The sequence below is a fragment of the Podarcis raffonei genome, chromosome 4 (genome assembly GCF_027172205.1).
Source record: "Podarcis raffonei isolate rPodRaf1 chromosome 4, rPodRaf1.pri, whole genome shotgun sequence".
Classification (NCBI taxonomy): domain Eukaryota; kingdom Metazoa; phylum Chordata; class Lepidosauria; order Squamata; family Lacertidae; genus Podarcis; species Podarcis raffonei.
Genome location: NC_070605.1, coordinates 101775024 through 101797476, shown reverse-complemented (window position 1 = coordinate 101797476; position 22453 = coordinate 101775024).

Genomic DNA, 22453 nt, shown 5'->3' with positions numbered 1-22453 from the left:
ATCAGCCTGGTTGAAATTCCTATTGGCTATTTGCTAGAACCAATCATAAAAGATACACCCATTACCTTTTATGGGAGACAAAGAGCTATATTTCCTTCTATCCATAAACGGCAGACAAGTAGCCATATATCTTACATTTGCCTCGACCAGGCACCTTAATTACCAGATCACCTTTTGCCCCTGTTGCCCCTTCATTCCAAAACAAATGGCTAAAACAGATGGCTCATGGTATTAAATTCTGTCTAAACAGAGATCTTGGGTTCACATTCTCACACACAATCAATGAAATAAGAATCTAACATAAGAATCTAACATTTCTTACTTTCTAAATCCTTTGCATAGTTACATTAAGCCAACAAATTTCATACATAACATAGATAGCTTTTTAGAAGAAAAGGCCTTTGCAAAGTAAAAAGAAACTCAGTAAAAACAGCTTCAAAAGCAGCCTCTTCAGTTTACACCCCCCTTTCCTAGCCAGCTGCTTTTCCCATTAGCTCTTGCCCTTTAACCTTAGGAAAATATGGCTAGAGTCTGATGGGAGGCACATGGTATTATTTTCTGTTAAACAATAAATCTTACTATTTACCAACTCTTAATTAGTGTTTTTGCAGCTTGATTGTATTCTGTAATATGTAGGGTCAGTATAACCTTTGCTCCCAGCCTGTAATTCCCTTTTACAACTTTGAGAAATTTGTCTCCTGCTACTGCTATAAATCAGGGGGGCCCTGTTCAGGAAGATAAACAACTGCCAAAGTACTTAGCCAGCTGCTTTTCTGCCTGGCATGAAACATACAAACATTTGCAAATATATATCTTTAAGCTCATTTTAAAATACAGGCCTTGATCAGATGCCTCAAATGAGTGTAGCTACACACCGCCAGTGCTTCTTCAGGAGTCTTTGTTCTGAGAATCACTCCTCTGCACACCTAAAAGACGACTGCCCCATTAGCCTCCAACTGGTGGACTGTGATTCTGCTAAATGGGCTGAGGCCTGACTGAGTGTTCACACCGTTCTATTTCTTTTGGTGGTTTTAGATGGCTACATTTTGCTGTTTCATAAATGTATTTGTTTTACTTCTTTGATTGGTTGGATTTTATAGTTTATTTATTCTTGAACATGTCTAATTCAAATCTGGTCCTGGGTTTTTGTTGCTTTCACTTTGATTTAATTCAAGTATATAAAAAAAATTAAAAGCTCTTGACTGTGAGACCTTTGCCTTTAATATTTCTGTGGGTTCAGAATGGCTCTTGTAAGAAGAAACTGCAGAAGAGCTACCTGGAGACATTTCACATTGACATTTTCTCTTTTAAAGGTACTTTGCCAGAGTTGAACAAACCCATAGTGAGCAAATGTTTCCTTTCCCCCCATATCTGATCAGCAGAGTGAACAATGCTCATTACCAACTCTGCAAATAGCTGCTTATTTTAGTAAAGGTCATAAAGTCAGAGTTGGAAGGAGGAAGCAGATTGAGGCTGCAATCCTGTACACACTTACCTGGGAGGAAGTCCCACTGAACTCAGCAGGGCTTTGGTTCCATTAGACTTGCATAGAATTGCACTGTTAGAGTATGGAGTAATTTGCAAGTATCTTGGGGGGGGGCAGCCATTTTCACTCTTTGCTATTTATCCCTCCCTTCCAAAAGGTTAAAGCAACTTACAGCACTTAGAATCCATCAGTCACAAGCAGAATGTCCTAACATTGATACTAATACTACTTGGTGCCATGCGTTGTGAGGTAGTGCTGTGATGTAGCATTGTTCAACTGTCACACTGAAAACCCTTGATGCCCTGGGTAGTTTTGTTCCGGTGTGCTGCAAAAAGAAATAAGAAATGAAAAGGGTAATTTGCGTGTGTATATCTGAAGGGGGGGGCACCTTTTAATATACATAAAAAAATGATTGAAGAAAACTCTCAAGAGTTCAACTTCTCCAAGGGTTTCACCAGCTATCTATCAAGAGTTGCTTGTCATGATGGCTGTATATTATTTCCACTGTGAAAAGCATTATGCATATATGCGTGTGTGTGTATATATATATATATATATATATATAATGATTTTCAGTTTTATACGTTTCAATAATTTTACAATCATTTTAACATTTCAGAACTTGACATCCTTCCCCCTCTTTCTGCAGTTCCTTAAATTTATTTTTAATATTTTCTGCATATCCAAATTAACTTAATTTGCTCATTTATTCATCTACTTTAAAGATATACTCTTACAAAACTGCAGGTTATTACAATAATCCTGCCAATGTTCTTACCTGTTTACAGTTTGTTTGTAAATATTGAGTAAAACATTTGCATTCTTTTATAAAAAGCTTGTTATCTTGATTTCTTATTATTCTGGTAAGTTTCACTATTTCTGCATATTCCATAAGTTCAGGTATCCATTCCTCTTTTGCTGGGACTTCTTCTTTCCAAAAAGCAGTATGCTGCTTAATACAGTGGTACCTCTGGTTGCGAACGGGATTCATTCCGGAGGCCCATTCGCAACATGAAAAGAGCACAACCCGCAGCGGCACGTCTGCACACACATAGGTTGGGATTCGCTGCTTCTGCGCATGCGCGTGATGTCATTTTGCGCGTCTGCGCGTGCGCAAGCAGCGAAACCCGGAAGTAACCCTTTCTGGTACTTCCAGGTCACCGCAGAAAGAACGTAACATGAACGTAACATGAACGTCACCTGAAAGAACGTAACATGAAGCGGATGTAACATGAGGTATGACTGTGCCGGTTGCTTAGAATCATAAGCAGAGAGAGCGGTTTCACTCATGTCCCATTTGTGGACTACGCACAGGCATCTGGTTGGCCACTGTGAGAACAGACTGGTGGACGAGATGGGCCTTTGGTCTAATCCAAAGATCAAAGTACAAAATGTGGTGTTAACTATAAGAGAATAAGAAAAGTCCCGCTGCATCAGACCAAATTTCCATCTCGTCTGGAATCTTATTTCCCTCTCCCATTGTTCTAGAGCCTGGTATTCAAAGGAAGACTAGCTATGATTATGTTGTCTCCACATAGCCACCAGGACTAGCAGCTATGAATAGCTTCAATCTTCTATGTATACGTATTTCCCTTTTAGAGGTGTTTAACCTAGAGGTCATTGTCCATTAGTAATGTGCATTTCACTTTCATTTTAGAGCAAGCAACAAGTTTCTAGCTCTTTTGACTGCAAAGACATGCTTGAAATGTTTGTGGGGAATGGTTGCTTAAGCCTCACTTAGCCCAATAGATGACTGAATAAGATTTCCAGCAGATGAAAGGTAGGGCCTAAGTGTTCTGCATAGCTCCTAGCCTGTTCTATGACGAGCAAATATAGAATAACAATATGTAAAATAAAAATAGTAATGCAAATAGTTTGAATTTGCATAATTGATAATGATTGTGGGATTCTGGACACATAATATAGATTGTCAAAATGCAGATTATTTTATTTTTTTATTTGAAGTTAGCAGACTACACAAATATCAGGTAACCTGGTTGTCAAAATTATGTTTTCCTTGTCTGTGAATAGTACATTTCATCTGACAACATTCTGAAATAAGAAAATGCATTTGCGTTGTCTGTACCTAATATTTTTACGGTGCCTGGATAGTCATTTTGCCAAGGAACATAGATACACATTCTACTTTCTTTTAAACATCTTTACGATTTGTAACTCTTTTACTGACGGCTGGGATAAGTAGCCTTTATGAATATCACAATAATGGAAAGCAAAATCCCAAACTATCATGCAAAGGCTGCCTGTTAAATAAGATACAATTTAGGAGGTTTTCTTTTTTAAAAAAAAAACAAAGTGCACTTTCTAAAATAATGAATAACACTTTGAGATGCTCAAAGCTACCAAAATAGATTCTGACACACAATAGATAATGGTAATTTGGAGAGAATTCAAACACTGAAGCCTTTCGTAATACTTTAAAGCTGACACATCCTTCCTGCCCCATAATGGCTTCTATTGCCCAGTGAATGGGCTCTTATAAATACGTGTTATGAAGTGTCCACATTCTGTCATGATCAGCTTCTAGGGAGTCCACACACTGGACTAAGCATTTCATTTTCCATGGTAAACAAGAGTGGGAATGAGGATCTCATTATGGCACATGATGGCTACAGAATATGGCATGAGAACAAACAGAGAAAATGCCCCATTGAATATGCCACTTGGGCTGCTTAGTTTGGCAGAAGTCTTAGGAGAGGCAAAAGGAGCTTTTTCTTTCCACAATGTGTAATTATTTTATGGAATTCGCTGTTATAAGAGGTGGTGATGGCTACTAGTTTAAAAGGATTTGGATTACTATTATTTTATTTTTTTAAGGACTACATAAATGGATAGAAAATATATTTCTATAATGTTTCTAAACATGATAACATTATAGTGTCTTCATGTCTGGAGGCAGTATACTTTAATCACACCAGATGCTAGGGAACAACGGAAGGGAAAGCCATCATTTTGCATTCTGCTTCTATGCTTCAAGAAGCATTAGGCTGGTTCATCTTAGAAACAAGATACTGGACTACATATACCTTTCCTTTACTCCACCAAGGCAATTCTATTTCTTACTCTCTTTATGTTACAGCTAGCAGTGTGGAATGTGCTCCGCTTCCCCAGGAGTATTTCACATCCTGCTGTAGTAGTGTAGGAATACATGAACCAGAAGGATGGGGTAAGAGGAAGGTTCCTTTCTATCAGATCATTCTCCTTTTTAGTGGTGCAAGATGCTACCAGAGACAGGGCCTTCATAGTGTTGCCACTCTGTCACTGGAATACCTTCTCAAAACAGATTTCCTTATCATTTATATACTAGACCAAGACCTTTTTAGTTTACCATGGTCTTTGTTACAAGGCAACAGCATCCCACCTATATGCTGTCCTCACATGTTCAACTTGTTTCTCAGGTCTCCATTTTGTCTATAATATCAGTGGTGGGGAACTGCCAGATCGTTAACCTTAGACCTGCCAAGCCTCTGAATTTGGCCACATCTACCTGTTAGTCAAGGGACGCGGGTGGCGTTGTGGTCTAAACCACAGGGCCTAGGGCTTGCTGATTGGAAGGTCGGCGGTCAAATCCCCGCGACGGGTTGAGCTCCTGTTGTTCGGTCCCAGCTCCTGCTCCTGCTTAGCAGTTCGAAAGCACGTCAAAGTGCAAGTAGACAAATAGGTACTGCTCCGGCGCGAAGGTAAACGGCGTTTCCGTGCGCTGCTCTGGTTCGCCAGAAGCGGCTTAGTCATGTTGGCCACATGACCTGGCAGCTGTACGCCAGCTCCCTTGGCCAATAAGGCAAGATGAGCGCCGCAACCCCAGAGTCGTCTGCGACTGCAGCTAATGGTCAGTGGTCCCTTTACCTTTACCTGTTAGTCACCTGACATCATATGGCATCATCCACAGAGATCTGCTATCTAAGAGCTAAGTGTTAAGATCAATTCATTGAGAGTCAGACCACAGGTGAAAGAGGATTGTGGATGGCGCTATGTACCTTCAGTGCCCCACCTAGAAATGTGGCTGCTTCATATAACAAGGAAGGCTGGCTACAGGGCAATCTCTGACACCATTGCTGACCTCGCAGTAACTAAGGTGAAAGTGGTGGAGGTGGTTTGGGCAGTAGAGAGCTGGTGAAGAGGGTTGACATGGTTGTTGAGAAGCAAGCTGGGACTCCTCCTCCAGCCTGGAATTTGATCTGAATCGTGGAAGAGTTCTGGATAGGTGGGTTAACAACTTGCCTCTCCTTTCAAGCTGACTTTTAAGAACCCCCAAAGCTTATTTCTGAGCCAGGCTTTGAGAGAACTTCAGCAGAATCCCAAGTGGAGAGTGGACAAAGTTTAAACAGGCCATGGTCTGGTCTGGTGCCAAAGGTGCTGGTTAGTCTCTAGGCAGGGAGTCCTGGGGATTTGCTGCTTGGGTTGCTCACTGAGCAAGTCAGGATCTGACTGCAGATATCATCTACCTGGGAATGTGTGCTCTGCTTCTCCTTAGTGAGAACCACTGTCTTATTGATATTCCTGACTCTCCCTGGAGTTTGAGTCTGCTGTTACTGTAAATTAATTGCAGTCAGAATACTTAGAACAAGTCATAAGTAGAACATGCCAGCTCTACTTAGTTCTACCTAGTGTCCTTGGATAGATTACTAGACACTGTGCCTCTGGATTCAGGTTTCTTACTATTTTTAATAGAATTTCTCAAGGTGTTTATCAGCTTCCCGTTTGTAACCTACATTTATTCAGAGCCATTCAGTCGCTCACCTCTGCAAAGCCTATTTTTAAATACATTACAGAGCAGCTTTGTTTTTGAAGAAGAACCAAAACAACGACAAGCTGTCTACATTTGCAGTTCTGCGGTTTTGCCACCATTGTCAGTAGTGCTCCGTATAATAAGTCTCACTAATGTCTTTTTTAGAAGTCTCTTTGTTGCTGTTTAGAATCCCATGCTGCAAAAACAGTATGATGCCCTGATCTGTTTGTTTTATGCTGATTCTCCACTGGAAGGGCAGAGAGGTATCAGGATTTCACCTCCCATTTTCATTCCATGCAGATCAATTAGTTCATTGTTAAATCTTACCAGTGCTTTTTTTTCTAAAAAAAAAAAAAGTTTAGGGGTACTCTCATTTTGACTCAAGAAAATCACCATTTTATAGTTCAAATCGGGGGAAATAGATACAGTAAATGGACAAAAGTACAAAGATTCACAAAATGTTTAGGGGTATGCATACCCCTGCGTCCCCCCCCCCCAGAAAAAAGCACTAGGTCTTACCAAGAAACTGATCCCACCGTGTTCTCTTGTTACTATTATGTTGTTCTTCCTTAATTGAAGGCATAGATTTGGACTATTATTACTATTGTTATTTTGTACGATACAGTCAATACACATGGCATTTTCCAGAATAGCAAAAGACTGGTTCCCTGCCCAAGAATCCTACAGTCTAAATTTTATCAATGGTGGAGGGAAAGGCAGCAGAAAGCAGGTTACAAAAGGAGGTGCAAGAGTCTATTCTTATGCATTATCTGTGGTAGGGTGTACCAGTGGAAGGTATGATATACTGAAGAGCCAACATGATGTGCCAAGAAGGTAGCTGGACTATGGGGAGAACCCAGGTTAAAATCCCCATTCAGGTATGGAACTCACTGAGGCTGGTTATTGTTTATCCACTTAACCTACCTTACAGGATTATTGTGAAGATAAAAATGGGGGTTGGGAGCCTACCCCATGGATGCCCAAGCTTCTCAGAGGAAGGGCAGAATCCAAATATGATAGGTGAGAAATGCCAATTGCTAGGGCAGTGTGTGCTTTGCCGATGCCCCAGTAGCCTTTTCAGCCTTGGAAAGTGCCCCTGTTCAAATACCACTTTCCATGCAACAAAGAGTGATGAGTCTGTGACTGATGGGAGCAGCTGCCCCTTTCTCTGGTGAGGAGCCAGACTCTCCTCTTGCCGCACTGACTTGGAGCTGTTGTGGCTGCTCCAGCTCCTCCCAAATACCCTGGTGAGAACTGGGGTTCGAAGTCTGTGAATTGAGGTGCACTTGCAGTGTGCCAGGGAAAAGATGCCAGGACAGAGGACAACCTTGAACACCTACAGTACATCTTATGAGGATAAAAAGAGGTTTTTAACTTTGAGAACTTTTCTAAAAGAACCAAGCGATCTTGCTGCCTTATAAAATGGTGTGCACCATGGACGCTGCAATCTCAATTATGACGTGTGTGTGTGTGTATGAGACACCAGTGTACATCAAGTTTAGTGAACATCTTAGAACCTTTTCTTATGTTCAGTTAAATTGTAAAGGATGAGCAAAGCTCCGGTTTGGCTTTCATTTTATCTGTTTGAAGTCATTTGCCCGTTCTGCTTCTTTGCGTCAAGAAATAATTTTCCTACAAAATGAAATGGTTGAGTGACATAGAAATTAGGTTCTCCCTGTGTGTTCAGGCCTGCCTCGGAGGGCTGGTGCCGTTAAAAATAAAAGGATAAATATTCTCATTAAAATAACCCATCGTGTTAAATTCCACTTGATCAAAACCAAAATTTACAATACATCTACAAACAGCATGAGTGGGCAGATGAATATCTTCCTGTGCTTGTATAAATTGATATTGCAATGTCGGGAGCTTTATAAGTACCTGGCTCTCAATGATAGTAGTCAAGCAACAGCTGTAAGGGAAATGATTTCAAATGCGTGCATAATAATTTCTTTTCATGATGATCAAACCTTGTGAAGAAAAAGTAATTTTCAAAGGGGCATCACACCTACATGTCATCTGCATACATATATTAATTAACTCATGCTTGTAGAGCACTTTCAAGATGAAAAGAACTGTTTTACAGCTAAGTCTTATGATTAGATTCAGCAGCATATCTGGCCTTCCAAACCCACCTATCTTGTTTTCCTTTGGGTATTTTATGTAAACAGAACAACCATATTGGAAAACAAAACACTAAAAGTAGCCAAGTCTTGGTGCAATCCACAGAGCAAAATACTTGCACCTGGGTTTTCATAATCAGGAATATTGATGGGAGAGATTCACCTCATATTACACACAAATGCATTCAGTTCCGCTTGGAGACCAATTTATAAAATGAGTAGCATCTTCAGATGAGAGAATTTAGACTGGAGAAGTGGATGGGACTGCTCAGCAGCAAGAGCAAGATTTTGAAGCACGTCAAAATGAAAGCAAGGTCCCACATGAGGTTCTAAGTAAGTTCATTTATAAATAGGTACCGGTCTGGCGGGAAGGTAAACAGCGTTCCCGTGCGCTGCTCTGCTGGCCACATGACCCGGAAGCTGTCTGTGGACAAACGCCAGCTCCCTCGGCCTATGGAGCGAGATGAGCACCGAAAGCCCAGAATCGTCCATGACTGGACCTAAGGTCAGGGGTACCTTTAGCTTAAGTGCATTTATGATTGCCACCAACAATTAGGTGAACTGAATAAATGGGAATACCTTGTTTAATAATAATAATAATAATAATAATAATAATAATAATAATAATATCAAATGGAAAATATAATCATACCTTAAATCCTGCTACTATCTACCAACAATTGGACTATGTCATCATTTTAGGTCACTATATTTTAGGGCCAAATCATACATTACCATTGCAATGTGGTGTGCACACTACAGGATCAACCTGAGTTACCCGTCAGTAATGTCTTTATGCATAAATCAAATGGGACTGTATAGAAGAAGCATATGGGCAAAAGGAACAGCATTGGCTTGAGGAGTAAGTTGTCATCTACCAGTCCAGTGCTGTCTTTGTATAGCATGCTGATGCAGCTTGTGACCTGCTGAGCTGAATGCAAAATGTGAGCTCCTAAATGATCACCAACAGGCAGACAGTAAAGGGAGGTTTCTTGGACCTCAGTGGGTGGAACTGTGTTCAGCTTTGGTGGCTCATAAGTTGTGCAGGCCTACTGCCTGGAGTCCTTACCATTGTAGATAGGAGAGGGCAACAAATGGGTGGAAATGTCTTGTTCACTTGGCCTGTCAGTGGTGTGGAGTAAAACTATGGGTTCCATATATGTGAGAATGCAGCCTTAGAAGAGCTAAGGATAAACCGCCCAGTTGCAAGACCAAACATGTCACGGATAGTCTTGAAAATTCAACCAGTCTACTTTGCAGAGTCTGTAATTCCTGTTGTTCCCCTTCCCAGCAATTTCAAATTTGAGCTTTGACTGCACCAAGCAGTGGTTTCCTTGTCGTATTTTGTGAATTAGCTGAAACATATCTTCCTTCCATTAAAAAATATCTTTTAGAACCTGACATTTGTTTTATAACACACCATGCCTCTGTGGACCTTGACTCTAAGAGCTAAAGTTCGATTAGTACTTGAAGTACTTAAAAGATTCCACTATTATTAGAAGAGGACCCTGTAGAGCCGTTACGGAAAGGTTAAGGACCTGAGTACAAGAGCTACATTGTCATGCTATGATTCTAGATGGTAGAACCATTTTCTTGCAAGCCAAGCATCTTCTTCTTTTTCTTTTTTTCATTTCAAGACAAAACTTAGAATCAATTCTTTAATCAAATTAAAAATGGATAAGGAACTTCAAGTGTGGTTTGCCACTTAAAAATAATGGACACTCCCCTACAGATTTCTATCTGCCCCATCATTTACCTCACAAAAGTTCACTATGCCACTCGGGTTTTTCAAACAAACAAACCAAGGTACTTGGGGTGCATTTTTCCATCTCAGAGTAGCTTTGGCTGCCATCCTCTGTGCATTTACTGGGGAGTAAGCCCCACTGAACCTAATGGGATTTCTGAGCACACATGTTTAGGACTGAACTGTTGGTTGTCTGCATGAGTTTTTGGCACCGTCTTGCAAAGCAATGGGGAGAATCTTCAGGTTGCCTTCATGGATGTTGCTTCTAAATGCTAGCATCCCATGTTGCAGAGCTACATGTGTGAATAAATGAGGCTTTGTGGGTAAGGCGAGGAGAGCTGCTGCTGGTTGGATGAGAAAGGCCCTGCCCACACGGTCACGTTACAAACTGCATGCAGAATTGTCTCTGGTGCTGCTAGCAATGTGTACAAAGGGAGGCTAGGCTTGATAATTATGTGTGGCAGGATGGTAAGATTCCCCTCACCATTTGGCAGGAAGATACATACAATTAGCTTACCAAATGGCTGCATGCAAATTATTGTGGGATCCCACATGGCGAAAGCTCATTTGTATTCATTATCAATATAGGTAGATGTTAGTCTGGCTGCATCATTTTCTTACAGGCCTTAGGCAATAGAAACTGGTGTGAATTATGCCAGCAAATGCATCTGAGCTGTTAAGCAGTAAAATAAGATAAAAAAATTCCTCTGAGCTTTAAGAGTTAAATTTTATTCAACACAGAATTGGAGCTCTTACAAGCCACTGGACAATGTCATTTAGCAATCTGACAAACTGGCTTTTTTGACTAGATAAACTCTAGCAACATGCTGGAAAATAGATTAATATCAAACATGTGCAATAGCATTTATTTTTTCTTCTGAGCCGTGATCAAGTTGCATATCCATCTGAGATTAAATTCTAGCTTTAATGTCTGCATGCTAAAATGAAATTTTTATTTACAAAATAATTGAGCATGCTGAGTGGATGATTCAAAAGCTTCCATAATTTACTTTTTTTTAATCGGAAAAGGCAAAAATGCTATTAACAATATTTAAGATTGATAACAGTGTGTTAAATGGTGTTTTAAAAAATATTTAAGGAAGTATCTTCAAGGATAAAGGCTTGACTGTGCCACACTTCCTTCTATTATGAGCCCATTCATTTAATCTCAGGGCTTTTAACAGCAGGCGTAATATGGGTAGGATGGCAAAATGTTAAACACCTTTGATATATTGCCTTTCAGCAGAACTCCTGTTGAATAAGTCATTTCAGGATTGCAGTGACTAGATACAATCTTATCATAATTCTTAGGGTCTCCACATGTCTAGAAAGAATCAATACCAATGTTATAATCCTAAATACACTATTACCTAGAGAGTAAGACCCATTTGAGTCTAGTGGAATCTACTTCTGAGTAAATGTGCATAGGATTGTATGGACTCTTTTCCAGTATCCTTGAAGCTGGATCAGAAAGCTACCAGTCCATGGAGCCCTTCCATGCCCAGGGCAGGGGCTGAAAAGCACACTTTCACTCTTTGCCTCTCTGGAACTCCTGCCACACTTCCATTCAGAAATCGCCCCCTTTCCTGGCAGCGTCCCCCATCCCATCGCACACTGAAGAATCAGAGGGCCCTCCTGAACACAGGAGCTTTTAGGGGCCAGCTGGTGGCAGGAGGAGACAGAAAATTTTCCATCCTTGAAAATTTCTTGCCTTAGGATTCTGACCATTGTGTTTATTTTATATTTGTATGATGTACTGCCATAGGGAGCGGACAGGAAAATTCCAGCAATAACAAATGATGATTGGGATCTAATTAACTACTGTAGATGTGCAGCATTTAAAGCTTAGAGGAATTAAGTTCTTTTAAAACCTTTTTTTGGGGGGGAAGGGGGAGAAGTTGGCTGTTATTGAATAAATTCAAGTTTAACACCCCTCCCAGCCTCATAGAGGCAGTTGGAATTTTCTCTGTCTTTTCTTAAGGCACAGAATAATACAATGTTTTCCTTTATTTCAAGAGAAACATTGATTTTACCCCCCAAATTCGCATCATGTTGTCAAGTTGATCAAAGTGAGGGCAATGAAAACAGCAATCTCACTTGAAAAAGATTGAACTCTGTCGTGCAAAGCTACTTTAATTAGAAAGTTTCTGGGGTTTTGCCTTGTGAAATATTCTCTGCATAACTAGAAAATTTACAAAATAAATTAGAAGTGTGATTAGGGAGTAAAAGAGTATGAAAACCCACAAAAAATGTCTTCAAAGCACAAGCTTTCTTCTCATGCTTCACCAAAGTAGTGGGAGGAATTTAAGCAAGCAGACAACATATGTTTCTTCTCCCTCCAACCCCCTGCCTCCCCCTCTGTCAAGAGGCCATTCATAGAAGTACAGATTCACAATCCTATGCATGTCTATTCAGAAGTAAGTCTCATGGTGCTCAGCTGGACTTACTCCCAAGTAAGCACAGGATTGCAAACCTCAGTTCGTTTTCTGACTTGCTGGTCCAACGATGTCTTGTAGATTGCAAGAGGTCCTGGGTTCAGATCCCTGATAACACTTAAGGAGTTTTACCCTGAAGAGTTGTTCTAATATAATGCCTAGGAATGCAAACTAGGAAATTACTGGTTCATGCTTGACCAGAAAATGTTAAATGTGTATACTCTGCTAGACTGCTCTCTGCCCCAGCTTCTTGCGCATTCAACCTTGCTGCCTCTTCCGCTTCGTACCCCTCCTCCTCCCAGTCTACTCTTCCTACTCCCTCTGACAACACATTGTCATCCCACCACCAGTCTCCTGGTGAGCCTCCTTCCCCAGGGGCCTCCTTTGGGGTTCCCCAGTTGGTGCCTCCCACAACTCTTTGGCATCCAGCCCGTCTGTGACAGATGAGCACCTGAAGAAGGCTGGAGAGTGTTGAGGTTTTGAGGCAGTGATTCCAAATAAGCAACTGGGCAACACCAATGATCAAGAGATGTTAGGCTGAAAACACAGAAGGGGCAGAGAGGGCCTAGAGTAGCAGATTGCCCCTGAAAGTACTGCAGTGAATCCTTCGTTGTTGGATACCGATTGTTGCAAAGAAAGCAGCATTACATTCATAGGGAGAGAAAATGGAATCCCTCTGGAAAACATGCTTTTTCTTTTATAACTTGTGCAGCAATGTAAAATATTAAAGAAAACATGTCCCAACCAAAGTCAATTTGTCATTTACCCTAGCAAAGCATCAAGAAACCTAGGACAACTGCTTTAATCCCCCCAACTCTTTTTCGCTCTTCATTTTCCCTCTTCATTTTCACACACACACACACACACACACACACACACACACACAGGCATGTCCCCGCAGAGTCTCTTTACTATTCATGAGCTATATTTTCAAATCCAGAAGCAGCAAAACAAATTGACAGACAGTACTTTATGTTTTCTGAGGTCAAAATCTGGAGCTTCCGCAAAACAACAATTTTACACGTTAGAACTGTTTCACTGAAACAAACTGAGTGGAACAACAAACTGAAATCAGCCTTAGGCAAATAAGAGTTTCAGTTAATACGCTGCCTTAGCTTCTCTCTCTTTATTGTCTGTCAAAAGAATCCCCTAGAGGGGAGCAATTCGGAATCTAAATAAGAGGCTAATACTCAAAATGTCCATGCGTCGGAGGGGAAGGGGATGTCTTCAGGATATTAAAGCTTGCAAAATATGAACAAGGTGTCCATGGCTAGCCTGCATATTTTATTGACTTGTAATTTATAATAGGGCTGTACAAGGAGCTTTGGATACAGACCAAATTGTGATCCCAATATAACCCGCCCTATATATTAAGAGGGATTATTTCAGTGGGAAGGTAAAATATTGGGTTTTTTGGTAGGTAGAAAGCAAAATATTGAGCCTTTTAGCAGTTAAACCTGGCCCATTCAATGATTTATTGCAATAATATTCACATGGTGCATTGAGCCAATGGATACAAGTGCTCTGGAGAAAGAAGCACATGGAGTCTGAGATATGGGGATGCTCGCTCCCTGTCTTCCTAAAATTATGCCTATGTTTGCATTTGGTGTTTTTCAGCTCACGAGGAAGCAAAAAACATTGCTGCATTAACAGGGCAACTCTATGCATGTTAAGTACTCTTGAGTTCAAATGCATTTACTCTCTCATGTACTTTGTGGGGCTGTGTCTACTCAAAGCATATCCCTCTCAGAAATTCTGCAACCTGCATACATTATGTAGATTGAATAAATTTGCATACAGTCTATTTTAAAAACCATTTATTTTGCATTTTCAAAGCTGTTTTGCACGGTTCATTTCAGTCTTGCTAGTCATGTGGAAGCGCAAGGAGCGGTGCCGGGCCCTCAAACTTCCAAGCTCAAGTACCAGAAACTTAACTCTGCCACCCCCTCTGGCTACTGGGCTTTCAGCGGATATTGGCCCCACACATTCAAACATAGTCCTTTTCATTGTGTTAGTGTGCTAGCACCACCCACCCTCAACCGTGTGACAGTCTGAATAGGGCTAATGTCTTCATAGCCATAAGGATTTGAAACATACATTTTGTTTGTTAAAGAAATGAATTTTTTTTTCTTTACTCACTAGTATATTTTTTGCACTCCCATGAAACTGCAGGGAACACTGTGCTTATGCCTATGTCCTGCTTTATTTATTTATTTAGTTTACGTCCCACCCTTCATCTGAGTATCACAGGGCGGTGTACAGTAAAACAAAACCAAAAAGCACACGACATAATGGCAAACAAATCAATACTCCACCTCCCAGTTTAAAAAGCCATAGATTGCACCTAGAGATATGTTACAAAGGTGCCCGGTGAGTCCCTCTGGGGAAAGCGTCCCACAAGTGGGGAGCCACTACAGAAAAGGCTGCTCTTGTGTTTTCACTCTCCAGACCTCTCAGGGAAGAGGTATGCGAAGAAGGGCCTCACATGAAAGTTGTAGGATTTGGGGTTCACGGTTTCCCACAGGCATCTGGTAGGTCACTGTGAGTACAGGATGATGGACTAGATGGGCCATTGGCCTGATCCTGCAGGCTCCTCCTATGTTCTTATGTTCTGCACATGCTCAACCCTGGCTTGGTAGCTTTCTTGCAAATAGATCTGCTCACAGGGCAGATGTCCAACCTGCCCTGATAAGCACCAGGGCTGGAGGCCTCATAAGCCGACCCACTTGTGAAAGAGCCCATCAGAATCCCTGGGCTGATTCTTACTGTTTTGGAGGTTGCACAATGCCTTCCTGTTCCATTATGATTCTAGAGAGATTGTGCAGGATGTTGATAGAATAAAATAAAAATCACTGTGTGAGTGATGGAGGGGGGGATATATTATTATTTACTTACGTATTTCTCTCCAAACATATGTGATCTGAGATTTAGGAGGGTTTGCTGCTTACAAATTGTCCAAGCGTTCCTCCGCACCTTTCCCTGCTCTTTTTTAACTTTGAAAAAGCCACATACAACTTACAATAGTGCAAGACACCATGGGAACCTCATAAAATAGCATGAAGGTAGTCCCCCATCCCATATTATTCAGAGATAAACTGGTTATCAAAAGAGAATGGGTTGTTACTCATGAGTGAAGACAGTTTTTCACCTGCCTTTTTGCCAATAATATTGACTACTTTAAAACAGTAACATTTGGCACCAATGTGTTTTTGATAGGTAGAAATGCCTTTGATTTTATTAGATCAGCCAGCCTACAGCCAGCTCATCTTGTGTCTTTGAAATAATTGCTTGTGAGTAAAGCAATACCATCTGTGTGTCACATCTGTGACTTAGGAAATATTTGCCTCTGGTCCCTGGCAAACTGGATTACGATTTTCTTAAGTTTTTGCAAAACTATATATAGCTTGCATCTGATGAGGGGAAACGCTAGTCCTTGAATGCTTATGCTATAAATAATTTCTTTTTTGTCTTTATGGTGCCACAAAACTCATTGTTGTTTTTTACTGCAACAGAGTAACACACATACCTCTCTGAAGATTATCTCATCTATGGATTCTGCTTCTGTCTTTATAGTCGTATTACATTTAAAGTGGGGCGTATCGGGTTGATGGCTCGCTCCTGCTCTTTGAACCTCCTTGCTAATCTCTGATTTGTTTGTGCTGCAGCTAGGAGCCTCTTTAAAGTGGCCATCAGTTTCACCTCGGACAGAGGTAGCTAACCTGTGCTCCCCAGATGCTACTGGACACTATCAGCCAGCATAGCCAATGGGGAGAGATGATACGGGAGCTGGGAGTCCAGCAACATTTAGAAACAGGTTAGCCATCCCTTGTGATGAAGGAGGAGTATTCGCAAGGGAGAGTCTCCCATACCCCTTTCATTGTCTGACTCCAACAGAGCAACCCTGCAGTGTTGCCAGGGGTTCTTACTCTCTGGTGGTTGCTGCCGCCACCTTCACACTTCTTCTTGCAGCCCAGGTGGGAGGGGACCTTGGATGCACCAAAGCATTTGCTTTTCAAAAGGCTCTGGGCCAGTGTCACCAACTCTGCTCGATTCAACCTACAGACAGATTGCTGGGCTTCTCCTCTTTAAACACCCTGTTGTAGTCACAGTTGTAGTCAAAAGTAAAGGTGTGCCTTTTTTTGGATTCATTTTTGCTCAGCCCTACATTCTTATTCTGCCAGCAAGCCTTCATTCACTTGAGAAGATGCTGTAGGTGACTCCTCAAGTCCTGCATTCTTCCAGAGGAGCCAAGAACTCAGGTTTGGGACATGGGGTGGGGACAAGCACTCGCTACTAACTAGCCCATAAGAAATTAATACAGTAGACCCTCAGGTTATGTTACTCTCAAGTAATGTAAACTTCGGGTTGCGAAAGCAGCAAACCCGGAAGTATTTTTCTGGGTTTCGCTGCTCGCGCATGCACAGAAGCGCTCTATTGCACCGTGCTCGTGCATAGAAGTGGCGCCTCTGGATATGGATTTTTCAGGGTGTGCACGGACCCCAGGAATGAATTAAGTTCGTATCCAGAAGGTTCACTGTATAGCATTTCTAATTTATAAAACAATATTAGCAACATAAGCAAAGTGGCAGCCAAAAACTAAACTAAGCACTGTTAAGTTCATACACGTACACTCCCCGCCTCCATGACCCATAATCTTTAATTCTATTTAGCTCTTTAAAATACCCATGCACATAATGCCCGTGGCAGCAGCTCCCTTCTCAAGGCTTTTAGGGCTGGACAGGTGGGAAAAGATATTACCTCCAGGCCAACATTGAGTCTCTTCCTCCATTGATTTGGAGGGGATGCCATTTGCTTCTTTGCCTTAGGCAGTAACATGTCTTGGGGCAGCTCCAAGCTGTCCGCCTTCCACTTTGAAAACCTAAGTCCTAATGACTTCACACAGTAGATAATAATTCTCTGCAACTGGTAATCTTGGAGCTGAGGTTCTGTGTTAGTGTTACAGCAGAATCCTATGTGTGTTTATTCTGAAATAAGCCCCATTATGTTCCGTGGAGATTACTTCCTGGTAAGCATGTTTAGAAATTCCAGCTTTAAGTCATTTCTTTTAAATTTAAATTGCAGTCAGGGTTAATATCACAAAAGCTGCAGGATATTTATCAGGCATAAATATGTAATCCCAAGCATACAGTAGACAGCTGATGATGATAAAATTATTCAGAATATTTCCAATATTAACCAAGCAGCCTTTAAAAAAATACCTAAAGCACAACTTGGAATGCAACATTGCTATAATATTGTGTTTTCCTCCAAATTGGAGGATTTGAGTGGTTAACCTAGTCTATTAGCCAGCCTGTTACACTCACATAGTAATTCAGTTTGATGTTTGGAACAGGGAGCCCTCCTTCTCCTGTTAGATTTTGTGCAATATCTAAATTAGTTGTAGCTGGTTTATTATCCCAAATGAAATATGTTATTTCAGGCAGTGCACATTTGGCTATGTGTTGGGACATTTTAGACCAGAAAATTAAGCTTTGGTATCGTAACCCTTCTGTTCTGCTATGGAAGGGGAAACAAGAGCCATATTTCCTTTGTGCAGTTTGATCAATAAGTGGTTGCTGAACTGCTGTTAATAGCTTCCCCAATCAACAATGGAATTTGTGCCACACCCCACCTGCTTGTACTGGTGAAGGAAATCGTTTTGAATGTGGCCAGTGAAAACATTGCATCTTTTTTAAAGCTGCTGTCAAAAAGCAGCCATTGGGAGCTGCAAGAATGTTGCTTATGTGGGGATCAGTCCTGTTTGCACAGCTTGTTTGGATGTCTGCCTGCTTTTTACTGCTCACCGTATGTTTTTGTAAATAGGCAGTGGTGTAGCAAGGGTTACCAGAGCCCGGGGGCACATGGGAGGGAGGGAAATGGACAGAGTATGCATTCAGCTGCCTAACAGTGTCCACGTCACTCAGGAGATTGCAGCCGCAGAGATAAGAAAATAAGAGTCATTCTGTTGTCACTTCCTGGTTTGCATGCAAAAGCCGTTTTCAGCAGAGCCCAGCAACATAAGCATGCAGCTCTACTGAGGCAGCACCGGGTGCTGAAATTTTGCGTCCCCTAACAATTTTGTGCCCAAGGCAACCATCCCTGTGACCTACCTCATACTAACCATTGTAAACTCTGTCATTCTGAAAACCTGTGGAGGTTTTGTGGTTTCTTCTCACAAGAAAACTGGTCTTGTGAAAATACTACTCCGAAACGCCCTACCAGCTACAGAAATGAGGAAGGCACAACCATGCTATATTCACCCATAACACGTATCCTTACTGAAAACTGGGTGGTGGTGGTGGTGGTGGTGGTGGTGGTGGTGTGTGTGTGTGTGTGTGTGTTTATGCGTTTGTATTGTGAATATATATATATATATACATATATATATATATATATATATATATATATATACACTTTTTCGATCTGTGTTTTTTAAAATCTTGGCAGACTTTTTCAATCTCTCTGCGTATAGATATACAAAAATCTAATTAATGGTGCATGTTGTCCAACAAGTTTTTGGTACAAGCTGGCACATATGTATCCATATACCTCTCTTTTCTTATATTGGTTTTATGCTATGATAAGCCCACCCAAAGCTCTTTCACGTTCTTCTGATGAACTTTGTTCAGAAACTGATTAAAAAAAACAAAAACAAAAAAACCAAACAAGGAACTTGACTGCTTTTTGTACACCTAGGGATGGGACCACCCACTGGAGTTTCCCCCCTCTTTCATTTAACAGCTAAGCCATAAAACATAAGAAAATGCCATAAGTTTCAAGATCCACTTACCATGCAACATTATATCAACAACACAACACCCATTTAAAGCCATCAGGATATAAGTCTAAAGTACCTATAAGTTCTATATCTTCTTCTTTGGAGGTGAAAGCATCGAGTTACTGCTTCATGTTGCTTTTATGGCATTCTCCCCTAAGCAATTTTTAATTTTGAACCTCAAATTTTATCATAGCAAAATGGGTGGAGTCATCGGAGTGGCTTGAAGGTGTATCTAATATGTTTAAAGAAGTGATTAAGCCGGTATTAAAATGGTTTAATACCCAGGTAGAGAATGTAATCACACCCACACAGTCTGCTCTGGTTACTTTATAATCCAATAGGTGTAAAATTGAAATCCTTACATTGCTATGAGGAAGCTATTTAAAGTAATTAGGCCAAAGCTTTTGTAGGATTGTGCTAGACATAAAAATTTCTAGGATTACCTTAATTATAATAAAAAGTTGTTCTTATTTTTTTAAGAAGTCATACTAACTTTGTGAAAGCCACTGCCCTGGTTCAAATTAATCATAGCCTTTTCTCCTGTGTTTAGGGCCTAGTCACAGCCACAGAACCAAATGCAGCACAATCCTACGCGTGTCTTCTCATGAATTTGATGGTCATACTCCCAGAAAGTGTGCAAAAGACTGCAGCCTGGACATATCAGTCTATATCGATTGTAAATCGTGCTGCAATAGATGGTGCAGAGTCATGCGAAGTCTGACAATGTGAAGCCACCACAAATTGAATTTCTGTATCGAGCAACAATTGTTGTTGAATTGAAACTACGTTGGCCAACAACTGTAGTTTTAACTGAGTGCAAAACTGTGGCACGTGGGTAAACGGCGATGAATCCTAGTTTTAACCAGGGAGGAGCAAAATACCTACAATCTTCTCCCTGGAAGCCAGTATATTTCTGCTAAACTGTGGTTTGGCTTATTGCGGTCCCAGTCACAGTGCCACCGGACATAGCCAGGATTCGGCTGTCAGAAACAGTGTTTGGGCAGAAATTGCTGTAACGTCTGGGAAAACCCGGACGTATGGCAACCCATGTTGGCAGTGTAGATTTGGTGAATTTCTTTTTAAAAAGCTCAAAACTTCTTTTTTGAAATTTTGGAAAAAGCAACAGCTCGAAAACTTTGGGCATATTTCACTTTTTGAAATATGGCAACCTTTAGTATATGACATCATTCATCAAGAGATATTATGTTTTCAGGATTCAGATCACTACCTTGCCATAAGGTGGTCTTTTCTTGCAGGTTTGTGCTATCACTAGGTTTGTGTTTGGTGACACAGGACTGGAACTGGGAGTCCTCCTGAGCACCAGGTTCCAAGTCCCCATCTCCCTTGACTTCTGCTAAACAGAGTGAGTTGCAAGTATTTGAAAGCAGGCAACAAATGCCGTCATCCAGAATCTTCTTGATTCTGAGACCCAGGAGATTCTGGAGGGATTCCCAGAGGCAAAGCACATGCTTTGCATTCAGAAAGTTCCAGGCTCCTTTGCCAGCAGCTGCAGTCAAAAGGAAAAAGTAGGCCTTTGCCTGATGCCCAAGAGAGCTGCACTCAGTCAGATTTGATAATACTGGGCTACATGGACAAATAATATGTCTGCTTCCTATGTTATTGGAGTCAGTCCCAGGATACCTCCATAGCCACAGCCATGCCAAATATTTAAAGCACATTAGACACACATTTGAAACACATGGCTTTAAATGAATCTTGGGAACTGTAACTTGCCCTTCACAGAACTACAATTCCCAGCTCCCTTAACAAATTAGATCCTTTTAGAATCCTTTGGGAGAAGCCATGTATTTTAAATGTGTGTTAAATGTGCAAATATAAGGCTTTGTCCCCCTGCTTGGGCCACAAGCTCCATCCCAGCCTTTACTTCTACATGCATGTTGCATCTCAACATACTGGAGTCTGCATCATAGCTTAACACTGGGCTGCCTTTCATTTTAAAGCAGGACATTTTAATCCAATTCCTCTTCGGTATGTGTACTTGCTATCTCTCTTGTGCTTGGTAGCTATACTAAATATATGCAGGGGAAAAACCTCTGTGGTGAAGCCAGCACTGAGAGGATTAAATGAATCTTTCTATGTACTAAGAGTGAGAATTCAGGATGCGTTGGTTGGACAGGATTGAAATATTTGGCCCATTCTACTTCTTCACAGGGTGAAAAAGATTCTCAGAATTTGTGTGCTACGTTAGTTGCAGGAGTGGTTTCTGAAAATGAGTCGGGCTGGGTATACAAACATGCAGTTGAATGAGGTAGGAGAGTTCTGAAGTGGTCAAATAGACTGTACCACTTCAGAGTGCAAGAGGAGGAATGCATTTTGAATGTTCCCATACTTTCTAAAATGGCAACTGCACTTGCTGCCTGAAGTGGTGCAGTCCACTCTAGCACCCAATAATTACTGCAGAACATGACTGTGAGAATGCATGGCTAACACCACCCCTGCACATGCGCCAACAGTGCTCCAGATTTCTCACACAATTAGCTGCGCCTGACCTCAGCAGGGCAGCACTGACGACTGGGCCCCACCATATCGTCAGTACAGGTAAACACTGTGGGGGAGCACTGGTACAGTCACATGACTCAAGCTCACCCCAAAATGCTCCCAGGGACTCTTGCGTGGCCCTACCCCCTGAAAGGGGTCGACAAAAGCATGGCGAGTCCCTGGATTCCTTCAACGGAATACCTTTTGCATTGGAGGGGCCAGGTTCTTCGACCTCCCCTCCAGACCACCTTTAACCAATGCCTAACCGCCAAACCTTACAAAGTTGTGACAATTTGCAACACAGCAGGCGAAACCCAAGTGGCACCAGCCAATCAGCCAAATGGGAAAATTCCTACCGGGCCCCTGCCCCAACAGCAGACGACCCATGACGGCATACCAAGGTCATAGCAAGACCCTAAATATAGGGAGGGTGGGTGGGTGATCCGATGCACAAGGTGCTAAGAGGAAGCTTGACGCAACGTGCAGCGGTATATAAAGGTCCCTCGGTTAATCACAAAAGTTCCCTATTGGCCAGCAACCGAGGGACCTCCAATCGGGTTGTTGTGGCTATCCAATCGCTCCCACCCACACAACAACAAGGACAGTCCTGATGATCTCACCGCAACACGGGCCCTCTGCGAGGA